The 22,187-nt window shown below is 48.3% G+C and overlaps 1 long non-coding RNA gene and 1 pseudogene across 6 annotated transcripts; both read left to right on the top strand.

The window, feature by feature from the left end:
• Window positions 1–1,269: 1,269 nt before the first annotated feature.
• On the top strand, window positions 1,270–21,523 carry LOC134486599 (uncharacterized). 6 transcript variants are annotated; one of them, XR_015686042.1, is made up of 5 exons: window positions 1,270–2,004; window positions 13,672–14,016; window positions 14,141–14,259; window positions 14,547–14,633; window positions 17,411–21,523. It is a non-coding gene; the product is annotated as an uncharacterized LOC134486599 (long non-coding RNA). The 6 variants fall into 6 exon arrangements; XR_015686039.1 differs by having other exon boundaries at window positions 14,518–14,633; XR_015686040.1 differs by having other exon boundaries at window positions 13,667–13,855; window positions 14,518–14,633.
• Window positions 11,373–11,496, top strand: LOC120102708 (small nucleolar RNA SNORA17; annotated as a pseudogene).
• Window positions 21,524–22,187: the final 664 nt, after the last annotated feature.

The raw sequence follows: 22,187 nt of genomic DNA, 5'->3' as shown, positions 1-22,187 counted from the left end.
GTTTCATAGGAGGGCAGAAATCCAGAGACAGGGCACAGAGTGCTGATCTGGTAAAGATTGGGAAGCCCCAGTGGCCAGCCCTAGGTGGTCCAGAATGAGATGGGGTGCAAGGTGAGGTCCCCTTTCAACCTCCTCTTGCCATCTCCTTCGCGCCTCACCCAAGGGTGCCTGAATGGTGCCAGCTTCGGGTGTGGGGGTGGCTTTTTGTAGCAGTTGAGTGGAAAATAGACTTTCACCCTTTTTATACCTACTAGGGCTCCCAGGCTCCAGGCCTTCTGGTGGCGGCTACAAGACCTGGCCTGGAGTCCCCATAGCGGTAAGGAATGTAGACTCCACGCCCTTTGGTGTTCAGGGGCCCAGCTCTGGGGAGCGCTTGGGCTGTGCTCTGGCCAGTCTGACTCAAGGAGCAGCGACTAGAAAGCAGAATTCTTCTAGGTCTCCTCCCCACCATAGGTGAACAAGGACTTATTGGATCAGGACCCCCTAACTCAGAGCCTTCTTAGCCAACAGCACCCTGGAAGGCTGGGGTGAAAAATTTGCAGAGTACAGGTTCTACTGGTCAACTGCCCTCTTTCCCTCAGGGTTTAGTGCCTGTAAAGGAAACTAGCCTGAGCAGACAGGGACAATGCCCTACAGTCGTAGGTAGCAGGACAGAAAGGAAATTGCTCTGCACTTGAGGCCCGCAGTCCAGTGGTAAAACCACTGCGTTGGAGCAGCACGAAGTGCTGAGGGAGAGCTGAAGAGAGATGGGTTCTCTGTCTCCTCCCTGGACAGTGGCAACCGGACCCCTAGGAAAAGAATGCATGTCCTGTTTGAAGCACTGTTCCCCTAAATATCCATTAAACGAGAAATTTCGGGAACATCACCCCAGTTTCAGAATAGTGATCCAGAGGCCAAAGGTGGAGGAGCAGGAACCTCCCTTAGGTTAGATGAAGGCAGACTAGATTCTCTGGAAAATATAGGCTGGACTCCAAATAGCCTTCCTAAGCTTGGATCCAAGTTCTCTAGGAACTGAAAGGACACCCAGGACGAAGGGAGGGAACTCAACTGCGGTTCACGCTAGAAGAGGGGTTGTTATTTTTCCTCAAGCCCAGTTTCTGCAGATGTCCTCCTCAGACAACGATTGCCACTGAGGATAAAGGGCAGAGTCAGAATCAAGTTGCAGAGAAGAGGGAAGGTAGAGGATATTCGATCATGCACCACGATTCCAGTCCGGTTTTTGCCTCGGACTGGGGACCGCTTCTCTACGGGCAACTACCGTCCCGCCCCGCCCCCACGTTAGGGCAGCTGTGAGGAGGCTAACCGGCGAGCGCGGGGCAGGTGCCTACTAACTTCTCGTAGAACGACTGCCTAGACCTGGCCCAGCAGAGCGTGGAGGATCCCGGGCGGTGTTGGTCCCGGCGTACTTGTAAGGAAGAGAGCCAGGAGGACCCCAGAAGGGGCTCGCAGTAGCACACGCAGCGCGCGCGCGCACCGGCGGTTGCTCAGAGCTACCTTAGGAGCCATAGGGACCATACTCCAAGTGGTGGGCACTGGCCCAACTTGGTGCTAGGGCTCTCGCCGTCCCTCGCTTTGGTGGCTGTGGCCGTGTTCCAGCCTGCGGCCAAGCAGAGTTTCATCATAGAGTTTTTGGTGGCCAAGGATGGTGGCAACGGTGGGAGTCCTGGCAGCGTGGGCGTGGGGGTGGGCTCGGGCTCCCATCCTCTGGCTGTGGCTGCCTTAGAGTAACTGCTCAGGCTCGTGGCACTCAACTGCCTTCATCCCATTTTGGTCGAAATAGCCTTGGTGAGTGGCTTCCCTGCCGCAGGGTGCGGGCCATTCCCTCTAGGAACCACGGGAGCTGGTGTAGCCAGAGACCATTAATCACTCAGTGCTGATAGTGCACAGGCACACCAGCTGGGCTCCTCCTCTCCGCAATCCCCTCACTCAGCGCTCAGCTTCAGGACCCTCTCCACTTCTATCCCTGGGGACTTTGGAACCGCTTCTTTGGCTACTGCTTCCATGGTGAGTGTCCACTCCGTGTTTGTGACCCGGGGATCTGGGAAAGGCTCCTTGAGGTGGTGGGGGTGGGGTGGGGGTGGGGGTCTGTACAGAAGTTAAGGACAAGGCTTAGGGGTCAGCCTTGATTGTTCCCAGGCGATTAGCCTGTGATCTGCTGTGTTGGTCTCCCACTCAGGAAGTGAGGTTGGGACTGCCACGTTTTCCAAAGAATGAACCCAAACCCAGTTAAGATAGAGCATCCTTTATGATTAAACAGTTCATATCCCTAAAAATGCTGGCCCTCCGCCCTTACTGCTCCAGAGCTTTGAGCTGTGACCTACTATGTCCTAGTACTTACCAGAACTCTTGGTGCTTGCGGGCAGCTGAAGTCCACCTGGACTGATCATCAGCAGTTTGACGATGACATTGAAAATCTGGATGGAAACATGAGGAGGAATGCTGAAGTTTGCAGTAATGATCTGTCACTTCAGTCAGCAGAATACCTGCCTTGGAAAGGCAAGCTCCCAGCCACCAAGAGGATGAGGAGGACCACTCAACTCTAGATATTGACGGGGCAGCCCTCACAGTCCTCAGCTTGAATGAGTTCTGGAGCACAGTACAGCAGTTTGCTGAAGAAATCCATCTGCTTCTGCCCAGGAATCACTTTAGTAGCCAGGCCAAAATTTCACAGCTTGGTGTTCCCCCTTCAGTCGATCAAAATATTGCTCACAAAAAATATGACACAGTTTGGGTTGACAGGGACCAACTGCAAGCTGAAAGAACAACACAAAGGGTCATGGACACTAAGAGCTGCTCATTGGTCCTCTAGCCTGATGTCAGCACGGACTGTGAGCAAGGGCACCAAGAAAATCAGGTTCAAGAGAAGTGGATAAGACAACGGATGCCCCCAAACCCACAGTGTCCAGGTTGGGGAGCTGGTTCTGGATTCCAGAAGTTCTGCTACTCCTGCAAAGGACCTGCATTTGGTGCTCAGGAACAGGTCAGGTTCCTAACTCCAGCTCCAGGAGACCTTATAATCTCAACTCTAAGGGCATCCATACAGCACACTCAAAGTTACCACAGGACACAAAAAAAGAGTGATAAAAAGCTTTGCATATAATTTTATTTATGTGACCGCTGAAGGTCTGAAGAGGGCATCAGATTCCATGGAAGTGGAACTATGGGCAGTTGTAGTAAGCATTTGGATTCTTTAAAAACCCAATTATGTTATATGAATATTATGGTTTTAGTACCAGGTGTAAAATAAGAGGCGCACAACTACCTGTAACGCAGTTCCAAAAAATGACTCCCTCTTCTGAACTCCACAAAAGGATCCAGGGATGTGGTGCTCAGACACACATGGAGGCAAAATACACACAGAAAAGATTCTAGCTTAGCAACCACAACTTAAAAATTAATAAAAAGAAAAATGGGGAACCTTGCTGATCCCAGCCCACAGCTCCCTATTCCCAAACCCCATGGGAGAGAGAGCTCACCGCCCAGACAGGTGGGCACTCCTGAGAATGCAGGGCAGGAGGGACCGCCAATACTGCCCACTCTTGCCCACATCCCTGGACCAGGAGGAAACTGTATAGGGCCTCTGGGAACAGGAAGATAGGGGCACTCAAGCTGCAGGAGCACTGCTGTTCAGACAGCGCCTGGATCTGAAGGTCAAGCAGCTCTCTGCACCCCAAATCCTGTGGGAGGGAGAGCTAGACCTTCAGAGGGGCAGACACGCCTGGGAAGCCAGAGGAGACTACTCTCTGCCCACATTTCTGACTCTAGAGGAAAACACCTAGAGTCATCTGGGCCTTCTGTGCACAGGGATCCTGGAGAAGGCAGGGCAGGCCCTTCTGGTTGCTGCCCTCATGGAGAGCTGAAACGCAACCCCTGAGGAGTGACTTCATGCCCGAGACCAAAGGTAAGAACAACTTTTCTGCTCTAAGTTACCTGTCTGGTGGACTCAGGACACATGCCCACAGGAACAGCTGAAGACCAGTAGACAGGAACGACTACACACCTGAAAGCACAGCACTCTGTTCCCATAACTGGCTGAAAGAAAACAGGAAAGCAGGTCTACAGCACTCCTGACACACAAGCCTATAGGACGGTCTAGCCACTGTCAGAAATAGCAGAACAAGGTAACACCAGAGACAACCTGATGGTGAGAGGCAAACGCAGGAACCCAAGCAACAGAAACCAAGACTACATGGCATCATCGGAGCCCAATTCTCCCACCAAAGCAAACACTGAATATCCAAACACACCAGAAAAGCAAGATCTAGATTTAAAATCACAATTGATCATGATGATTGAGGACTTCAAGAAAGACATAAAGAACTCCCTTAGAGAAAGTCAGGAAAACAAAAATAAGCAGGAGCCTACAGAGAGGAAATACATATGTCACCAGCTTGACAGCACACCTAAAAGCTCTAGAACAAAAAGAAGCAAATACACCCAGGAGGAGTAGAAGGCAGGAAATAATCAAACTCAGAGCTGAAATCAACCAAGTAGAAACAAAAAGGACCACAGAAAGAATCAACAGAACCAAAAGTTGGTTCTTTGAGAAAATCAACAAGATAGATAAACCCTTAGCCAGACTGACGAGAGGACACAGAGAGTGTGTCCAAATTAACAAAATCAGAAATGAAAAGGGAGACATAACTACAGATTCAGAGGAAATTCAAAAAATCATCAGATCTTACTATAAAAGCCTATATTCAACAAAACTTGAAAATCTGCAGGAAATGGACAATTTCCTAGACAGATACTAGGTACCAAAGTTAAATCAGGAACAGATAAACCAGTTAAACAACCCCATAACTCCTAAGGAAATAGAAGGAGTCATTAAAGGTCTCCCAACCAAAAAGAGCCCAGGTCCAGACAGGTTTAGTGCAGAATTCTATCAGACCTTCATAGAAGACCTCATACCAATATTATCCAAACTATTCCACAAAATTGAAACAGATGGAGCACTACCGAATTCCTTCTATGAAGCCATAATTCCTCTTATACCTAAACCACACAAAGACCCAACAAAGAAAGAGAACTTCGGACCAATTTCCCATATGAATATTGATGCAAAGATACTCAATAAAATTCTTGCAAACCCATCAAAACAATCATCCACCATGACAAGTAGGCTTCATCCCAGGCATGCAGGGATGGTTTAATATACGGAAAACCATCAATGTGATCCATTATATAAACAAACTGAAAGAACAAAACCACATGATCATTTCATTAGATGCTGAGAAAGCATTTGACAAAATTCAACACCCCTTCATGATAAAAGTCCTGGAAAGAATAGGAATTCAAGGCCCACACCTAAACATAGTAAAAGCCATATACAGCAAACCAGTTGCTAACATTAAACTAAATGGAGAGAAACTTGAAGCACTCCCACTAAAATCAGGGACTAGACAAGGCTGCCTACTCTCTCCCTACTTATTCAATATAGTTCTTGAAGTCCTAGCCAGAGCAATCAGACAACAAAAGGAGATCAAAGGGCTACAGATTGGAAAGGAAGAAGTAAAAATATCACTATTTGCAGATGATATGATAGTATATTTAAGTGATCCCAAAAGTTCCACCAGAGAACTACTAAAGCTGATAAACACCTTCAGCAAAGTGGCTGGGTATAAAATTAACTCAAATAAATCAGTTGCCTTCCTCTATACAAAAGAGAAACAAGCCGAGAAAGAAATTAGGGAAATGACACCCTTCATAATAGACCCAAATAATATAAAGTACCTCGGTGTGACTTTAATCAAGCAAGTAAAAGATCTGTACAATAAGAACTTCAAGACTCTGAAGAAAGAAATTGAAGAAGATCTCAGAAGATGGAAAGATCTCCCGTGCTCATGGATCGGCAGGATTAATATAGTAAAAACGGCCATTTTACCAAAAGCGATCTACAGATTCAATGCAATCCCCATCAAAATACCAATCAATTTCTTCAAAGAGTTAGACAGAACAATTTGCAAATTCATCCGGAATAACAAAAACCCCATGATAGCTAAAACTATCCTCAACAATAAAAGGACTTCAGGGGGAATCACTATCCCTGAACTCAAGCAGTATTACAGAGCAACAGTGATAAAAACTGCATGGTATTGGTACAGAGACAGACAGATAGACCAATGGAACAGAATTGAAGACCCAGAAATGAACCCACACACCTATGGGCACTTGATTTTTGACAAAGGAGCCAAAACCATCCAATGGAAAAAAGATAGCACTTTCAGCAAATGGTGCTGGTTCAACTGGAGGTCAACATGTAGAAGAATGCAGATCGATCGATGCTTATCACCCTGTACAAAGCTTAAGTCCAAGTGGATCAAGGACCTCCACATCAAACCAGATACACTCAAACTAATAGAAGAAAAACTAGGGAAGCATCTGGAACACATGGGCACTGGAAAAAATTTCTTGAACAAAACACCAATGGCTTATGCTCTAAGATCAAGAATCGACAAATGGGATCTCATAAAACTGCAAAGCTTCTGGTAAGGCAAAGAACACTGTGGTTAGGACAAAACGGCAACCAACAGATTGGGAAAAGATCTTTACCAATCCTACAACAGATAGAGGCCTTATATCCAAAATATACAAAGAACTCAAGAAGTTAGACCACAGGGAGACAAATAACCCTATTAAAAATGGGGTTCAGAGCTAAACAAAGAATTTACAGCTGAGGAATGCCGAATGGCTGAGAAACACCTAAAGAAATGTTCAACATCTTTAGTCATAAGGGAAATGCAAATCAAAACAACCCTGAGATTTCACCTCACACCAGTGAGAATGGCTAAGATCAAAAACTCAGGTGACAGCAGATCCTGGCGAGGATGCGGAGAAAGAGGAACACTCCTCCATTGTTGGTGGGATTGCAGACTGGTACAACCATTCTGGAAATCAGTCTGGAGGTTCCTCAGAAAATTGGACATTGAACTGCCTGAGGATCCAGCTATACCTCTCTTGGGCATATACCCAAAAGATGCCCCAACATATAAAAAAGACACGTGCTCCACTATGTTCATAGCAGCCTTAGTTATAATAGCCAGAAGCTGGAAAGAACCCAGATGCCCTTCAACAGAGGGATGGATACAGAAAATGTGGTACATCTACACAGTGGAATACTACTCATCTATCAAAAACAATGACTTTATGTAATTGATAGGCAAATGGTTGGAACTGGAAAATATCATCTGAGTGAGGTAACCCAATCACAGAAAAACACACTTGGTATGCACTCACTGATAGGTGGCTATTAGCCCAAATGCTCGAATTACCCTAAATGCACAGAACACATGAAACTCAAGAAGGATGACCAAAATGTGGATGCTTCACTCCTTTTTTGAAAGGGGAACAAGAATACCCTTGGGAGGGGATAGGGAGGCAAAGTTTAGAACAGAGACTGAAGGAACACCCATTCAGAGCCTGCCCCACATGTGGCCCATACATATACAGCCACCAAACTTGATAAGGTGGATTAGGAAAGAGGTGGAGGCTGACAGGAACCGGATGTAGATCTCTCCTGAGAGACACAGCCAGAAAACAGCAAATACAGAGGCGAATGCCAGCAGCAAACCACTGAACTGAGAACCGGACCAACGTTGAAGGATTCAGAGAAAGGACTGAAAGAGCTGAAGGGGCTTGAGACCCCATATTAAGAACATTGCCAACCAACCAGAGCTTCCAGGGACTAAGTCACTACCCAAAGACTATACATGGACTGACCCTGGGTCCAACCTCATAGGTAGCAATGAATAGACTAGTAAGAGCACCAGTGGAAGGGGAAGCCCTTGGTCCTTCCAAGACTGAACCCCCAGTGAACAGGATTGTTGGGGGGAGGGCGGTAATGGGGGGAGGATGGGGAAGGGAACACCCATAAAGAAGGGGAGGGGGAGGGTTAGGGGGATGTTGGCCTGGAAACCGGGAAAGGTAATAACAATTGAAATGTAAATAAGAAATACTCAAGTTAATAAAAATGGAGAAAATAAGAAGAAAAATGGAAGATAATAAGGAACATGGAAGAGTGAGCACAAGAATCAAGCCAGGAAATACACAAACCAAATCCTAAAAAACAAATCAAAGTCACCTGGGTGGAGAGAAACCTCTCTATGTCGGGCTCCAACATCTTCAGAAAGTCCAAGTGTAATCTCTCAGCAGCATTGAACTCCCAATTGTTTTCCAATCAACCAACAGCTTCTGTACTCTCAGGACAGCAGGCAGCCTCGGCCAGAGCTGTGTGTGGACAGGTGTCTGTCATTTTCCACAGTGGTGCCTCCACTGTTTTTCCACTGGTTTTCCTCCCTTTCTGTCTCCAAGGACAGGAAGGCTGGTCTTGGTCACTGGAGCAGTAGAGGGCTGGTTACACGCAAATGTCTGTCCCCAGTGTCACCCAGTGACCCAATTCCTCCTGCTAGGCCCACTGCCCAAGGCCCACAATTTCCCCAAAGGTGTCACGTGGTGGCAAGAATGGTCAAACCCTTGAAACTCTGTGGGACCTTTGACACTCCACCTTTCCTCCTCAATAATGAGACAAGGAATCGAGAGGATGACAGTGGGCTCCAGAGCCTTGGTCTCCCTCGGTTACTGACTCTGATGTTCCCTGGTTAGTAGATGGACAGTGTTTGCTTTTCACTTGGACCCAGCCTTTATGATGACTTTGTATTAACTCATGTCTACTCTGAAACCATTCTACTTTTTTAAAACTCAGATCGATTGGTGCTATAGGATGGTATTCTCCTGACCTCATTGGTAGTTGTTGCAATGTACTGCTTTCCATGACATGCCAGGCCATGAGACTAACATGTGTGGGGCTGAGAGGAAGATGACATCATTTCTCCTATGTTCCCCATTAGATCTGAGGCTTCTCACCCAAGTCCAGGACCCAGAAACGGTGGGCTGATATGTTCAAAATGATCAAGAAAGCACCTGTCAGCCATGACCCTATACACAACAAATGTGGGGGGTAGAGCCATTTCTTGACTCTGTAACCCCGTTGGGTCTCAGCAAAATTCCTTAGTTTGTCCTTAGAAACAACAGAGACCGATTGCTTGTGCATCTGGATGTTGATAAGGCAAGAGCAAAATTCCAACAGGGAATTTTTGTCACAGGGCTGCTTTCTAACTCTAATGTGTATGTGTTCCCAGATGCTCAAGAAAAAACATGAAATCAATCTATGAAGCCCTTTCTAAAGGCCACATGTTCTGCTCTGTAGCAAGTCTCTGGTGCTTGTGAGGCCACAAACCTTACTACTGTTGTATGAGGTCGTAGTCTGCAGAGGGAGTTGGCAGGACGCAGACATACATCACACATCTAGACATGATCAACTCAGCTGTGCCAACCTGACAAGAGCCCTCCAGGGTCAATGGACAGACATGAGACAAAGGGAAAGTCAGGACAGTCCCATAAAGATAAGCCCACGGTAGATATAAAATTTATGAGAGTGGAGGCAGGAGGATCAGCAGTTGAAGTCATCTTTGGCTACACAGTGATGAGGAGGGCAGTCTGTGCTTCAGGAGACCCTGTCTCATGAAAGCAACATGCAAAAGCAAACGAGAACTGCTTTTGTTTTCTGCATGAGCTTCATTCCCAATGCTCCAAAAATTAATGGTCGCTGTTACACCAGGGCATAGACACAAGTGAGTGTGACATCAGTGACTGCGGTGTGAGGGCCGTGGTCAGCCATTTCCATGCACTTGAAGGTAAGCTGCTATCACCTCCCAGCAGATGTCATCAGTTTTACACATTAAAGGGACCTCACAGGACCCACCCAGAACCAGCTACAGACGGATACCAAAGGCACTGGACTGCAGTTTAGCAGAGGTGGAGGAGGACGTTCTGTCTTAATAAAATGTTCACTGTCACTGGAGGCAGCACCTGCCTCCACATTCCACACAGAGCACTGGCCAGCAGTTCTAACAAGCTAACCCATCACACAGTGAGGGGAGGCACAGGGGCTGCCCAGCAATGGGCTCCAAAGCTGTGCTTGCCAGTTCTCTAATCAGATATTTGATTTACGAAGGTCACAGAGGGCAGACTCTCCCTCCTCAGCATCACCTTGGAGACCAGGAAGGCACCTGAAAGGGGCTCTGTTGCTGCACCATGACAGTTCTGCTCCCCACTGCCTCTCCATAACAGATGAAAGACTGGGATTGGAGGAAGAGGTGTCATTCAAGCCTAGGCTTGGAAATTTGGGGAGACTCTCCTTCTCATTAGACTGTCCCCTGTTTTCCCAAAGGCACGGGTGTTTGGGGAGCTTCTGTGGAGTGCTGGGCACTGGGTTCCAGCACTGGGCGGTTTTGTCCCTGACATGTCCTTTGAGCTCTTTGGCCAGCAGAACCCAAGGGCACAGACTTGATCCTTTGCTTCAGTATCGTTATGGCCTCCTGTGCCTGTAACACACTCGGCTTCAGTGCCCCCTTCACCCTCCTTAAGACAGAAGATAGCCCATGGGATGACAGCTGCAGACAGAGGGACCCAAGCGGGGGCAGGGACGGGCTGTGGTGTGTCCCTCTTTAGACTTGAGTTTATTCTGTCTTTGAATTCTCTTCAGCTGCCCACTTCCAGTTAGCAGCAAAGGATGGTACCTTTGACCCTTGCATGGAGTCACGACTTTTTTTTTTTTTTTTTGGTTCTTTTTTTTTCGGAGCTGGGGACCGAACCCAGGGCCTTGCGCTTCCTAGGTAAGCGCTCTACCACTGAGCTAAATCCCCAGCCCCGAGTCACGACTTTTGAACTGTTAGAATGATCCTAAGATAACCAGCATATGAGATTCTGGGGACAGAAAGGAGGAAGACAACCAGAGTCAGAGATAGAGACAAGGAGACAGAGGAACGTGTCTTAAAGCAGGGAGTAAGGAGGAAGCCTTCAATTCCTGCCATTCAGGAAACTGTGTCGGAATGCTTCAAAGGTTTTTTTTTTTTATTTTTATTTTATGTTCTTTGGTGGTTTTCCTGTATGAGGATGTGAGATTTTCTGGAACTGTAGTTGCAGACAGTTTTGAGCTGCCATTTGGGTGCTGGGAATTGAACCCTGATCCTCTGTAATCACAGCCAGTGCTCTTTTTTTTTTTAAAAAAGATTTATTTATTTTATTTATATGAGTACACTGTAGCTGTTCTCAGACACACCGAAGGAGGCATCAGATCCGATTACAGATTGTTGTGAGCCACCATGTGGTTGATGGGAATTGAACTCAGGACCTCTGGAAGAGCAGCTAGTGCTCTTAACCACTGAGCCATCTCTCCACCACAGCCAGTGCTCTTAACTAAGCCATCTCTCCAGACCAGACTATCTCAGATTTATGCCCAGAATGGGCTACATAGTACCAGGCCATGCAAAGCAGAGATAGACCGTAAAGACCCCTTCTCAGAACAACAAAGCCCTGCCCCTAGAGGCACTGTAGGTGTGGTGCTATCCCACATGTTCATCATGGGGTGACAGGGGAGAGAAGCTATGTCTACAGTGTGTTGAACTATGATTATCTGATGATCAGTAGCCTAACATCTGAAGAGGAGCACCATTCTGGTGCCAAGGGCCCTGACAAGGAGCTAACCTGAGGTGAACATTAGTCTGGGGCCACTATCCCCTTCCTTAAGCCTGGGGAATTGCAGACCATGCTTAAGATGACCCTTGCCAAGCACCATAATGGATGAACAGAGCATAGCAGTCCTGAGATCATCTGAAATGACCCAGACACTAAGAGACCCCAAGGCACCACTAAGTTGAGCAAGTAAGTGGTGGAGAAATAGAAGAGAAAGAGAAACAGAAGGACATGGGCATGACCAAGGGAGACAGAACTGGACACTCGAGGGTAGTAAGGAACGGCCTGATGTAAGTAGCTGGTGAAGTCACGGATCATGGTAGGGTCCTGTGTTGACAATGGGGGCCACATCTGTGTCCAAGGCCCTGCAGCAGCAGGGATTTGTCACTACCAAAGGCCAAGTGGATGTCCCTGGTCTGGTATGCCCCTGTGGACATGTTGGTATCTGAGGGCTGTGCAGAACTAGCCCCACCCTTCACCTGGGCATTGTGGGAGAGCTGGCCCTGGAGGCCCGAGAGCAGGAAAGCTGACTCCGTCCAGAGACCCCTACAGTACTCAGGGGCCCAACATGGCAGGAGATGGGCGTGAGTTGACCCTGAGTGTGCTAGCATGGTAGAGCTGGCCCTACCACTGTGGTCCTTGTGGTGATGTGGAGGTGCACTCCTCCCTTCTCTCCCTCACCATCTGTAGCAGGCAGGAGGCCTGGCCCTGGGGACATGAGAGCATGAGAGGTGGCCCTGTCCTTCACCAGCTGCAGGACTTGGAAGGGCAATCCCTGCACCTCACCTAGGAAGCACAGTAGAGCTGGACCTAGATGTGGGGACTGTGGGTAAGGTGGCCCAGAGGGCATGAGTGTGGGAGAGCCGGCTCTGCCTCTTGTCTGCTGTACGTTGGCATGGCAAGGGAGAGATCTCCTTCCCTTGCATTTGCCATCACTATGGAGGCAGGAGGAGAGTTGTCTCCATGAGGCCATGAGAACAGGAGATCTGGCCTTGCCCCTCACCTGGGCAGCACAGTAGACCTGACCCTGATGGCAGGGGTACGGGTGAGCCAGCCCTGAGGATGTGAGCATGGGAGAGCTGCCCTGCCTCCCGTCTGTTAGGCAGCAGTGACAACCACTCTTGTCCCTAGCCACCTTCAGCAGTCAGGAATACTTTCCCTGGGTTCATGAGAGCAGGAGAGCTGTCCCTGTCCCTCTCCCTCTCACACTCTGCCACTGCTGCAGCAGTCAGGAGTGTAGGCCTTGCAACCTTGGCTGGGCATCATAGTATAACTGACCCTGGAATCGAGGTTACAGGTGACCCAGCCCTGCTTCTTGCCTGCTGGGCACTGGCACAGAAGAGGGAGAGACACATTTTTCCCCTCATCAATCTCTGGAATACGAGAAAGGTGGCCACAGGATTATGAGTGGAAGAATTGGCCATTTCCCTTAGTGGCTGCAGCACTCAGGAGGGGGTCCTCGCACATCACCTGAGCAGCAGGGCAGAGCTGCCACTGGTTGTGGGGGTTGAGGGCGAGCTGGCCCCAAGGGCATGAGTGAGTAAGAGCCAGCAGGCTGATCTTCTCTGAGCCTTTCATGCCCAGATGCCCGACTTTCAGTTGTTCTACCCCAGCATCCAGCCCATCATTGGTTTCCTGTTGTGCACTAAGTGGCTGGTTGTACAGATCCAAAACTACAGAGCTCCATGACTCAGGGCAGGAGCAGGATATCCAAGAGGAGCTCCTGTGGGGTTCCAGTATTGATGAGAGCAGCAGAAGCCAGGGCTTCCTAGCAGAGCAACGAGTCATCGCAATGAACATTTACAAGCAAAGAAGTGTGGACAAAAGGGAATATTATGGGCATACTGGCACAATACAGCTGCCAAGAGATTTCTTACCTCTGTTGCAGGGAGATGGTTGCATTGGTGGAGGGCAGGTACAAGGGGGAAGGGAAGATGAGTAGGATTGGGCGCATGATATGAAGTTCACAAGGAACCAATAAAAAATTTAAAAAACTAAATAAAGAAAACAACGTAACAAAAAAGTCCATCCAACAATGTGATTTTATTTCCAAAATAGAAGACATATTACATTAATTAAGGGGTGGGGGAGGTTACTATTAGAACTGATCTGGCTGGCCTTCATTTCTTCCCAGTGCAGGGCTATCTGAGAGGTGCCTGGTCCCATGCTGCACGGAAGTGAGACATCCAGGTGACCACTGTGCTGACAAAGCTGGGATCACATTGCCAGTCCACCACTGGGATCTACTCAGTAGTCACGAGATTCCCCGAAGCTGGGCCTGCTGGGTTCTGTCAGCGTCCAGCATCCATCGACGAGCACCCAGGTGTGTCTGCATCATCGCCCTGTGATGCTTCTAAGTCTCACCCACCAGCATGCTCCTGCAGCAAGGAGGTCAGGCTTTCCAGAGGGCTGCCTGGGGCTTAAGTCAACGGTGCAGTCAACGGTGAAGTCAACTTCATCACCACTACTTTACGGTGCATGCAGGTGCAGTCACATGATATGTTTAACTTGTGTACTTGTCCATGTGTACATGCATGTGTTGTTTCAACTTTCTGTGTACGTAGTGTGTGTTTACACATGTATTTCAGCCTCAAATGTTATTTCACAGGTGCTGAACACCTTGACTTTTGGACACAGGCTTTTGCAAGGCTATCGAGGTTGAAATGCACCTGCCTATTTGGGTGGTGGTGGCATATGCCTTTAATCAAGAGGATGAAGGGGATCTTGGTGAGTTCTGGGCCAGCCTGGTCTACAGAGTGAATTCTAGGATAGTCAGGGATCAATATAGAAACAGAGTCTCAAGAAATATGTAAAGGGGGAGGTGTATCTGTCTCCATCTCAAAGTGCTAGGTGACAAGCCTCAGCCAGCATGCTGGCTCTTCTTGTACTCTGGTGAATACTCTCAGATCTCACATGGGAAGCAGGCACTGTATGCACAGAAAGAGTCATTGTCTCAGCCTTCTTGTGCTTCTCAATTTCTCCCAGGCTGTAGATGTCCCGCTCTTGCCTTGCAGCCCAGACAAATTTCCTTAAGGACTGGAGGATCAGAAACAGCAATGTGTCTAGGCAACTTCTTCCAGGGACATTTCCGGGAAGCCCAGGTATGAAAGGAATTTTGTTCCTTTATTATGGTGTGCATGAGAAAAAGGAATGACAACATGATGTTAGGTATGTGTATCAGGGCAAGTTGCCCATACTCACTGTTGGCATGAGTTGAAGCAGGAACACAGCAAACCAGGTGCACGGACAGGGTGGTGCTGCAGAATCACCACAAGGCGGCAGTAGAACAGCAGTTTCTGAGTGGTTGCATGGCCAGCAGCCTTCTTGGCAAAGGTTGGGGTCACCATGCTCTCCAAACCTTTCTCCCCATTTCCTCCCAAGGGGCTATCAGGGAGCACTGGGTACACAGCTCCCCAGTGCCTCCACAAGGGCCAGCAGAGAGCACTGGATGCATACCTCCTCACTGCTTCCCACAGGGAGAGCAAGGAACAATGGATGCACAGCTACTCAATGCCTTCCGCAGGGCCAGCATGGAGCACTGGCTGCACAGACTCAACACCTCCCATAGGCCCAGCAGAGAGTACTTACTTCACAGCTCCTCACTGCTGTGCACAGGGGAGGAACTCAGTGCTCAGCCAACTCCAGATGTGAGGCACAGGAAATGATTACTGCACGTATGGATGCCCAGTTTTCTTCTCTCCAACGGAGAGCACTTACGATTCACAGGGATTATGTGGCTGTCGTGAGCCGCCATGTCACTTTTCTCAGGTTTGGGCATAAGATTTGGGGCAGGGGGATGCTTGTTTTAACAGTTTGTAAAACAGTGTTGTGCATTCTAGGCTGGCCTCAAAATGTGATGGGTGATCTTTATTGTCTGGTCCTCTTGTCTCCACTCCTGAATTGTGGGATTCTGGCCATGAACCATCTGATTTGATTTAATGCTGGCCAAGAACCAGGGACTCCTGCCTCCTAGACACATTGAGCCATAGCACAAGGCCTGTTTTTGTTGTCTTTAAATTCTCACACAGTCAAACAAAGCTAGACTACTGCTCCCTATATAGTCTACAAAGGATTTGACTCCAGCCTAAGTGTCCAGAATCCTGAGATTACAGGTGAAAACCTTCACCCTAGCTTTGATGTTTAGTCTTAGGAAAAATCCACAAACTCCCAAAAGCTGGCTACGTGTGAGGCAGGTGAGATCATCCAGAGACAAGGGAACTAAATCTTCCAGCAGTGGGATGAGACCCCATCATCCTATTGTGTCAGCAGCAGGCTTGTAGTGGCTTCTGTTTTCTCTTCTATCATGGTGCTGCATGGGGAAGGTGGATGAGGTCAGCTGAGGGCTGTAGTCAGAATACACCTTCAAAGCTTCCTGGCTGCCCAGGCTGCGTGCTGACCTGAGTCTCCTTGAGATGGCATGGGACTTGGACGGCCTCCTTTCCCTCCCTCCACCAGCTTCCAGCTCAGCAGCTTCAGAAGGGGAAGTCCTGCTGCAGCTCCTGTCTGCAGTACTTGGACATATTCTCAGAAGGAAAAATAAGCCATCTGGAAAGGAAAGAAAAGGCAGGGTCAGTGGTAACTCCTTAAAAGGACTGTGGTGGTGGGAGGATCAAGGTCACCCACAGATACGTAGAATTTTTAAAAAAGACCATTAGGGCTAAGGGCACAGCTCTCTCTCCTATATCAGTTGGCAGAGGGCAGGAGAAGCACCAGTCCTTGACGACCTGGACTGCCCACGGAGAACTGGAGTAAAAACAAAAGGAGACAGAAAAAAAAAGACAGGATCTTTCAGTAGAAAGACCTGACAGTTATGTCACCTGAGAGGAAAAAAAGGACATGAACACAAATGTTAGACAGTCAGTAGTGCGAAGGCAGGTGAACACCAGGGTGGGAAACTCTCGATACTGCTATAGGACTGAATCTTTGCATGACATAAATGACTATAGTAGCTCTCTCCTCTCTCTCCTCTCTCTCTCTCTCTCTCTCTGTCTCTCTCTCTCTCTCTCTGTCTCTGTCTCTGTATGTTTGTGTGCATGTTTATCTTCATTCATGTAGGCCAGGAATGTTCCTCAAATGCTTTTCCACCATAACTTTTGAGACAGGATATGCCAGTGATCTCAGGCCAGCAAGCTCCCACTTCGGCCTCATATGGACGCTACGATGTCTGGTTTCAGAGGTCCTTTTGTTACACTGTGACACTTTACACAACAGCCATCTCCACAGCCCCAGGAACCAGATATGACAGTTCAAAATATTTAGACCATGCATGTCCTTTTGCAGACAGGATCCACTCAGGTGGGAACTTATCTTGCTTGCACTGGTCTTGAACTTTTGATCCTTGACGGGGCAGAGTGGTTCAGAACTGAAATGTGTGCATTGGGGAATTAGAGACAGGAAGGTGAGGATCCTGCTCAAGGTCACCTCTGGCTACAAGGTGGCCTGTTGGGATAAATGAGACCCCGAGTAAAACACAGATGTTAACAGCATTACAATGCACCTAAGGAGGAACTGAGGCAGCAGGATCCACGGGAAGTAAAAGCTAGCCTGGGCTCCCCTGAGTTCCACTCCATCTGAATTATAGATGAGACTGTGTGAACATTAAAACCAGCATAGCAGAACTATTCCTATGAAGCAAAGAAAAAAGAAGCAAATGTCAGAATACACAGTGGAAGTGTGCCTAAGACATCTGAATACATCAGTGCATAAACAGAGATTCCATCTTCTGTTTGCGGTGGAATGTGTTCCCTTAGCATACTTCTGTGAGTCTGATGAACAGTGACACGTTCAAGGATTGTTGTTGGTAGTGTTGTTCATCTGTTGATTTTTGATTTCCACCAGCTGTGATTTTTATGTTTGTGTTTTGTGTTTTCCACCTAAGGCCATCTTCAGTGTTCCATGAATCCCAGTTTAAGAAAGAGCACGTGCGACCTGCCTGACTGGAATTTGTTTGTGTGCAAGAAGAGACGGGGACAGAGACACAGACAGAACCTCACAGTGCATGGACGTCAAGGAGTCATCAGGATGCGAGGCCAGATCTCCAACCCAGGCTGGCCAGAGTCTCCGGGAGGTCCTCGTTGGTTTTGTCTGATTAGCTAGCCTGTTCCAGAGGCTGAAGCCAGCACTGAATCCATGGAATGAACTTCCCAGAGTTGTGCATTATGGGTTGGGGAACATGGGGTCTAATGGTGCCCTTCCTGCCTCTGAGAGGGATAGGACACTCCTCTCTTCTCAAATTAGGCAGGAAAAAAATGTCTGTCCTAAGAGAGCTTAGTGTTGCTCAGGGGACAGAGTAGATAAGAAAGAGGAATGTGTTTCCCAGGGGCAGAATACTACTGGGACAGGGTGTTGAACTCAGCAGATATCCCAGCAGGGTGACTATGCCAGGAACCTTGTTGTCCTGTGTTCAAATTAGGAGAGACCGTTGGTCGGAGGGACCATCCATGTCAGTCACACGGGCTTCTGTGTGCCTCAGGCTGTGACAGATGTTGGCACAGTCTAGGGAGAAAGAACACAGGAGATGACATCTTACCAATGTGACAGTGGGAGGGACAGGGAAAGCTTCCCAGAAGCTCTCACAGGATGTGGGAGGCTGCTTACCAGGGCAAGAGCAAGTAATGTGCAAATACTCCGAGAAATGCAAGCAGCTTTCTGAGTTGTCCAGTTGCGTGCAGACTCCAGGAAGAGAGATGAAGTTGTCAGGAGACAGGGCCTCAGCAGGTTGCTGCCCCATCATGAGGGGCTCAAGTTTCAGCCTGGTTATAATAGGCATTACTGGCTTATGGTGTGGCAGGTGGTGGTGAGTGTGGACTTACGTTGTTAATGTGAAATGTGAATGTTGGCCTTGAAGGAACAAGCTTAGAGAGGCAGGCAGTGGGTTATTAGAGGGCAGATTTGGTGGAGAGAGAGGGCACAGCTGCCCCTGCAGTCACTCCACAGCTGTGGTTTTCATGTGTTTGCTCTGAGGTGGGTCTGAGGCCTCAAGCAATGTGACCTGTGATGGGATGGGGGTGCGGGAGCAGGGGAGGGCATGTATAACGTTGGCAGGAGACTGCCCTCTAGAGGAGTCCCACATGGGCACTTGCAGGCCTCATTCTCACCCTGGGAACCCATTTTGGGGCAGTCAGGACAGGCTGACTAGGGAGACTTCTCTGGAGAGAGAAGGCTACCTCCTGAACAAGACCAGGTTCCCTGTAAGAAATGGAGCAAATGACGTTACCTTCCCATAACACATGAGGAGACATGTGTGACTGTTATTTGCTCCCTGTTTTCCCAGGCTGGGGGAGAGGGCATGGGGTACTGTTCCACATACAGTTTTAGGGCACCTTAGCCCTTCAGCTCTCTTTCCTGAGCAAGACATGGTGAAATCTACCCCTTGTTGTCTGAGATTTTACCTGGACAGATCTGTCCTGTGCAGGAGGGCCTGTGATCACACTGGCTCCTGGACGTCTTCCCTTGCTCCCCTGAGGGGCTGTCCAATTCTCAGCCAGACCAACTTCCAAATCATGGTGCACAAGCTATCGACCTGGGGCAGGTCCTCTTCAGGACTTCAAAGCAGAAAGACACAGGAAAGAGGCCTTTCATAACTTTGAAACCCACAGGACTGACTGGGCTGGCCCTGAAGTGCCACAGCACCCCACTGGTTCTTCAAGGACTCACTGCTTCCTTTGGCCAAGGTCCCACCCTCACTTCTCCCTGCTTTGATCAGCATCTCTGCAGTCTGCTTCTGGCTCTACAAGAGTGAGGTGGCCCTCAAGGGGTGTCTATGGAAATGGTCTTTCTGAAGTGACAGGCTAAATTCCCAAGTGTGCTACAAGTGGGCACACTCATCATTTGTCACAAAAGAGAGGGAGTACGTATAAAATGAATGAGGACATGCACCTTCCTGGTCCTGTGGGTGACTCCACAGTCCCCTTCCCTTGGAGTCAGGTTCTTACACGAGGCTTGGCTTCTCTTCAGTAGCGGCAGGCAGCAGCAGCACAGGTTTTTGATACAGTTCATGATTCTTTCCCCCTTCCAGAGGTGATGCTGTCACCAGGGGAGGCTGGACCTGCCATCTCGTGCTGGCCATTAGTAATGGTCTCTTCCTGAATGATGGGCATTTCCTGACTATTGGCCAGATCCTGAATGATGGCCTCTTCCTGTTTGATGGCCTCTTCCTGTGTGAGGGTCTCTTCCTGTATGAGGGTCTCTTTCTCCAAGGCATCCCAGAGGAGGAGCCTGAGGCTTATGCTCCTAGTTGCCTGCAGGGATGCCCAGAGCTCGTCTTGTGGAGGGCATATTCCTGTCTTTGTCAGTTGTAGACTCATTGTCTGGTCAGAAGAGGAAGTATATAGAAATGGAGACACGGCAGGTTCAGTCAAGCTACCATAGAAGACAAGTTTGGACTGCGAAAATCTCAACTGATTTCCAGTCTGCTTCTCATGAGGGAGTCAGTCACAGGACAGTCCATGTGGGATAGTTATGGACGGTGCGTCCTCTTTGGCTGGCAGCACACAGCATGTCTTCTGCCCTCCTGACAGGAAATCTCCTCCTCCTCCTCTTCCTCTTCCTCATCCTCTTCCTCTTCCTCCTCCTCCTCTTCCTCTTCCTCCTCTTCTTCCTTTAGCTTAGATGAAGGTGAGGACAAGGTGTAGAGTGAAGAGGCTCAGAAGCTCTCTTTAGGAAATCAGGAAAGGAGTGAAGGTCTTCCAGGCTTGACTGCATGCATTTTAAGGCTTTTAATTAGTAGTGGGAGCTCTCTCTCCTGGGTGACTTGTGTAGAATTAGGTTGGAATCACATCATTGAATTTTTTCTCTCTCAGAGACTGTATGATTTCCTCACTCTTATACCCCATGACTATCATGGGCCTGACAATGCTAAGGCTCGTGTTGCCCAGGAAACTCTGTGTGGAAGTAGTTGATATACTTGCCTTGCTATTCCTGTTCATAGGGTGCATCATGATTATGTTCATGGTAGGCATCCTGCTGGATCGATCATCAGCAGTTTGACTATGTCCTTGAAAATGTAGGTGGAAAGATTAAGAGGAATGCCGAAAGTTGAGGCGATGACTTGCCGTCTCACCTCTACAAAATTCCTGCCTCGGAAAGGAAAGCTCGTGGCCACCATGAGGAAGAGGAGGATACCTAAACTCCAGATATGAACTGGGCAGCCCTCACATTCCTCTACATGTAGGATTTCCAGGGCACTGTAGGGCAGCGTGTCACAGAAATCCACCTGCTTCTGCCAGGAATCACTAACAGCCAGACCAGAACCATACAGTTTGGCATTAGTCCTGCACTTGACCAAAATGTTGCTGCTCAATCTTTATGTCTCTATGGACAATGCTGCACAGCCTCTGTCTATGGACAATGTCACGTGTAGGTAGTACTGTACCACATGTAGTATCTGGGCAAACATCCTTCAAGCTTCACTCTCTTCTAAACTCCATTCATGGATATGGTCTAGTAGCTCTCTGAGGCTTGCTCCATCACTGGGTAGGGGGTTTCTCTCCCCTGGACCATGTGAAACAGCTAATGTTAGGACGGGTAAGGGATTTCATAATGCTGACTTCACTACTGATAGTTGAGGCATACTTATTTGCATTCCTCACAAGTTTTATACCCACACATGTCAGTGTGGGTACATGGTAGTCCAGTTTCACCACTGAAGTGCTTCCTTTACACAGGTTTGTCATCCTGTCTGCTGACGTCTTTTAGTTAAGACGTGTTTTATATCCTTCCAAGTTCATCTGCTTACACATATGTCTTTGAGAGGCTGTCCAAGCCAGGATGAAATGGCCTTAGTCAAACATATATACTGGGTACTATAAACTCACCACGTATGCATTTGTGGTCTTTGTTTAACTTCCTGAAATTGTTCCTGCTTTGTGTTGCTTGCCTTTAAAAGACACTGAGAAAATACAGTGCTGCCATGGTATTGACCAGCAGCCCTCTCATATTTGTCTCTTGCATCTTCTTTCTGCCTTTCCAATAAAACATCCACATTTCTCCAGTCATGGTTCCCAAGTTGACTGACGGGCCAACTCCTGGCATGGGGGGGGGTCCTGCTGTGTGAACATGCCAGAAGGGTCTAGATGTGTTCTTTATACAGACTTAGGGAAGTGAGCAATGGGTCTCGCCAGTCACCAGAGAGGAGGCACCCCAGGGTAACAGCCCTCCAATAGGACCTACATCTCAGTGACCTGGTGTGCAATCAAGATGGTCATGGGACCAGCAGCTCCGGGACAGCAGACTGGAACATTAGGTAGAGGATCCCTCCAAGCCTTTGTCTGGGGTCAGGGGGAGGGAGGGGTTAAATGAGGGAGAATTAAGTAGAGGAAAGGTAGTCATCCTTGCCCTGTTCCCCTGTCTTCCTTCTGTAGTTTGGAAGCAGAGAGAGGTGCTGGGCATCTGAGACAGTGTAGACCCCACCCTAGGTGCTGTGAGTCATCCTTCTCTCCAAATATTTATACCCCTATCTTTTTGCCTCTTAGGAAACAGAATCTTTAGACCTAATAGTCCTAACTTAAATTAGTGTTTAATTTTAGTGAGGTGAGAAGAAAAATTCCTGTCTTGTTTGCAGTAACTCACATTACAGAACCTCCTATATATGACCAAAAGACTTTTACCTCACCTAGGAAACCTAAAAGTAGTCACACACATATATTTCTCTCTCT

Source organism: Rattus norvegicus, chromosome 4 (assembly GCF_021556685.1).
Source record: "Rattus norvegicus strain SHRSP/BbbUtx chromosome 4, alternate assembly SHRSP_T2T, whole genome shotgun sequence".
NCBI classification, from domain to species: domain Eukaryota; kingdom Metazoa; phylum Chordata; class Mammalia; order Rodentia; family Muridae; genus Rattus; species Rattus norvegicus.
Note: the sequence above shows the minus strand (reverse complement) of the source record. Positions and strands in the feature narration are given on the sequence as shown.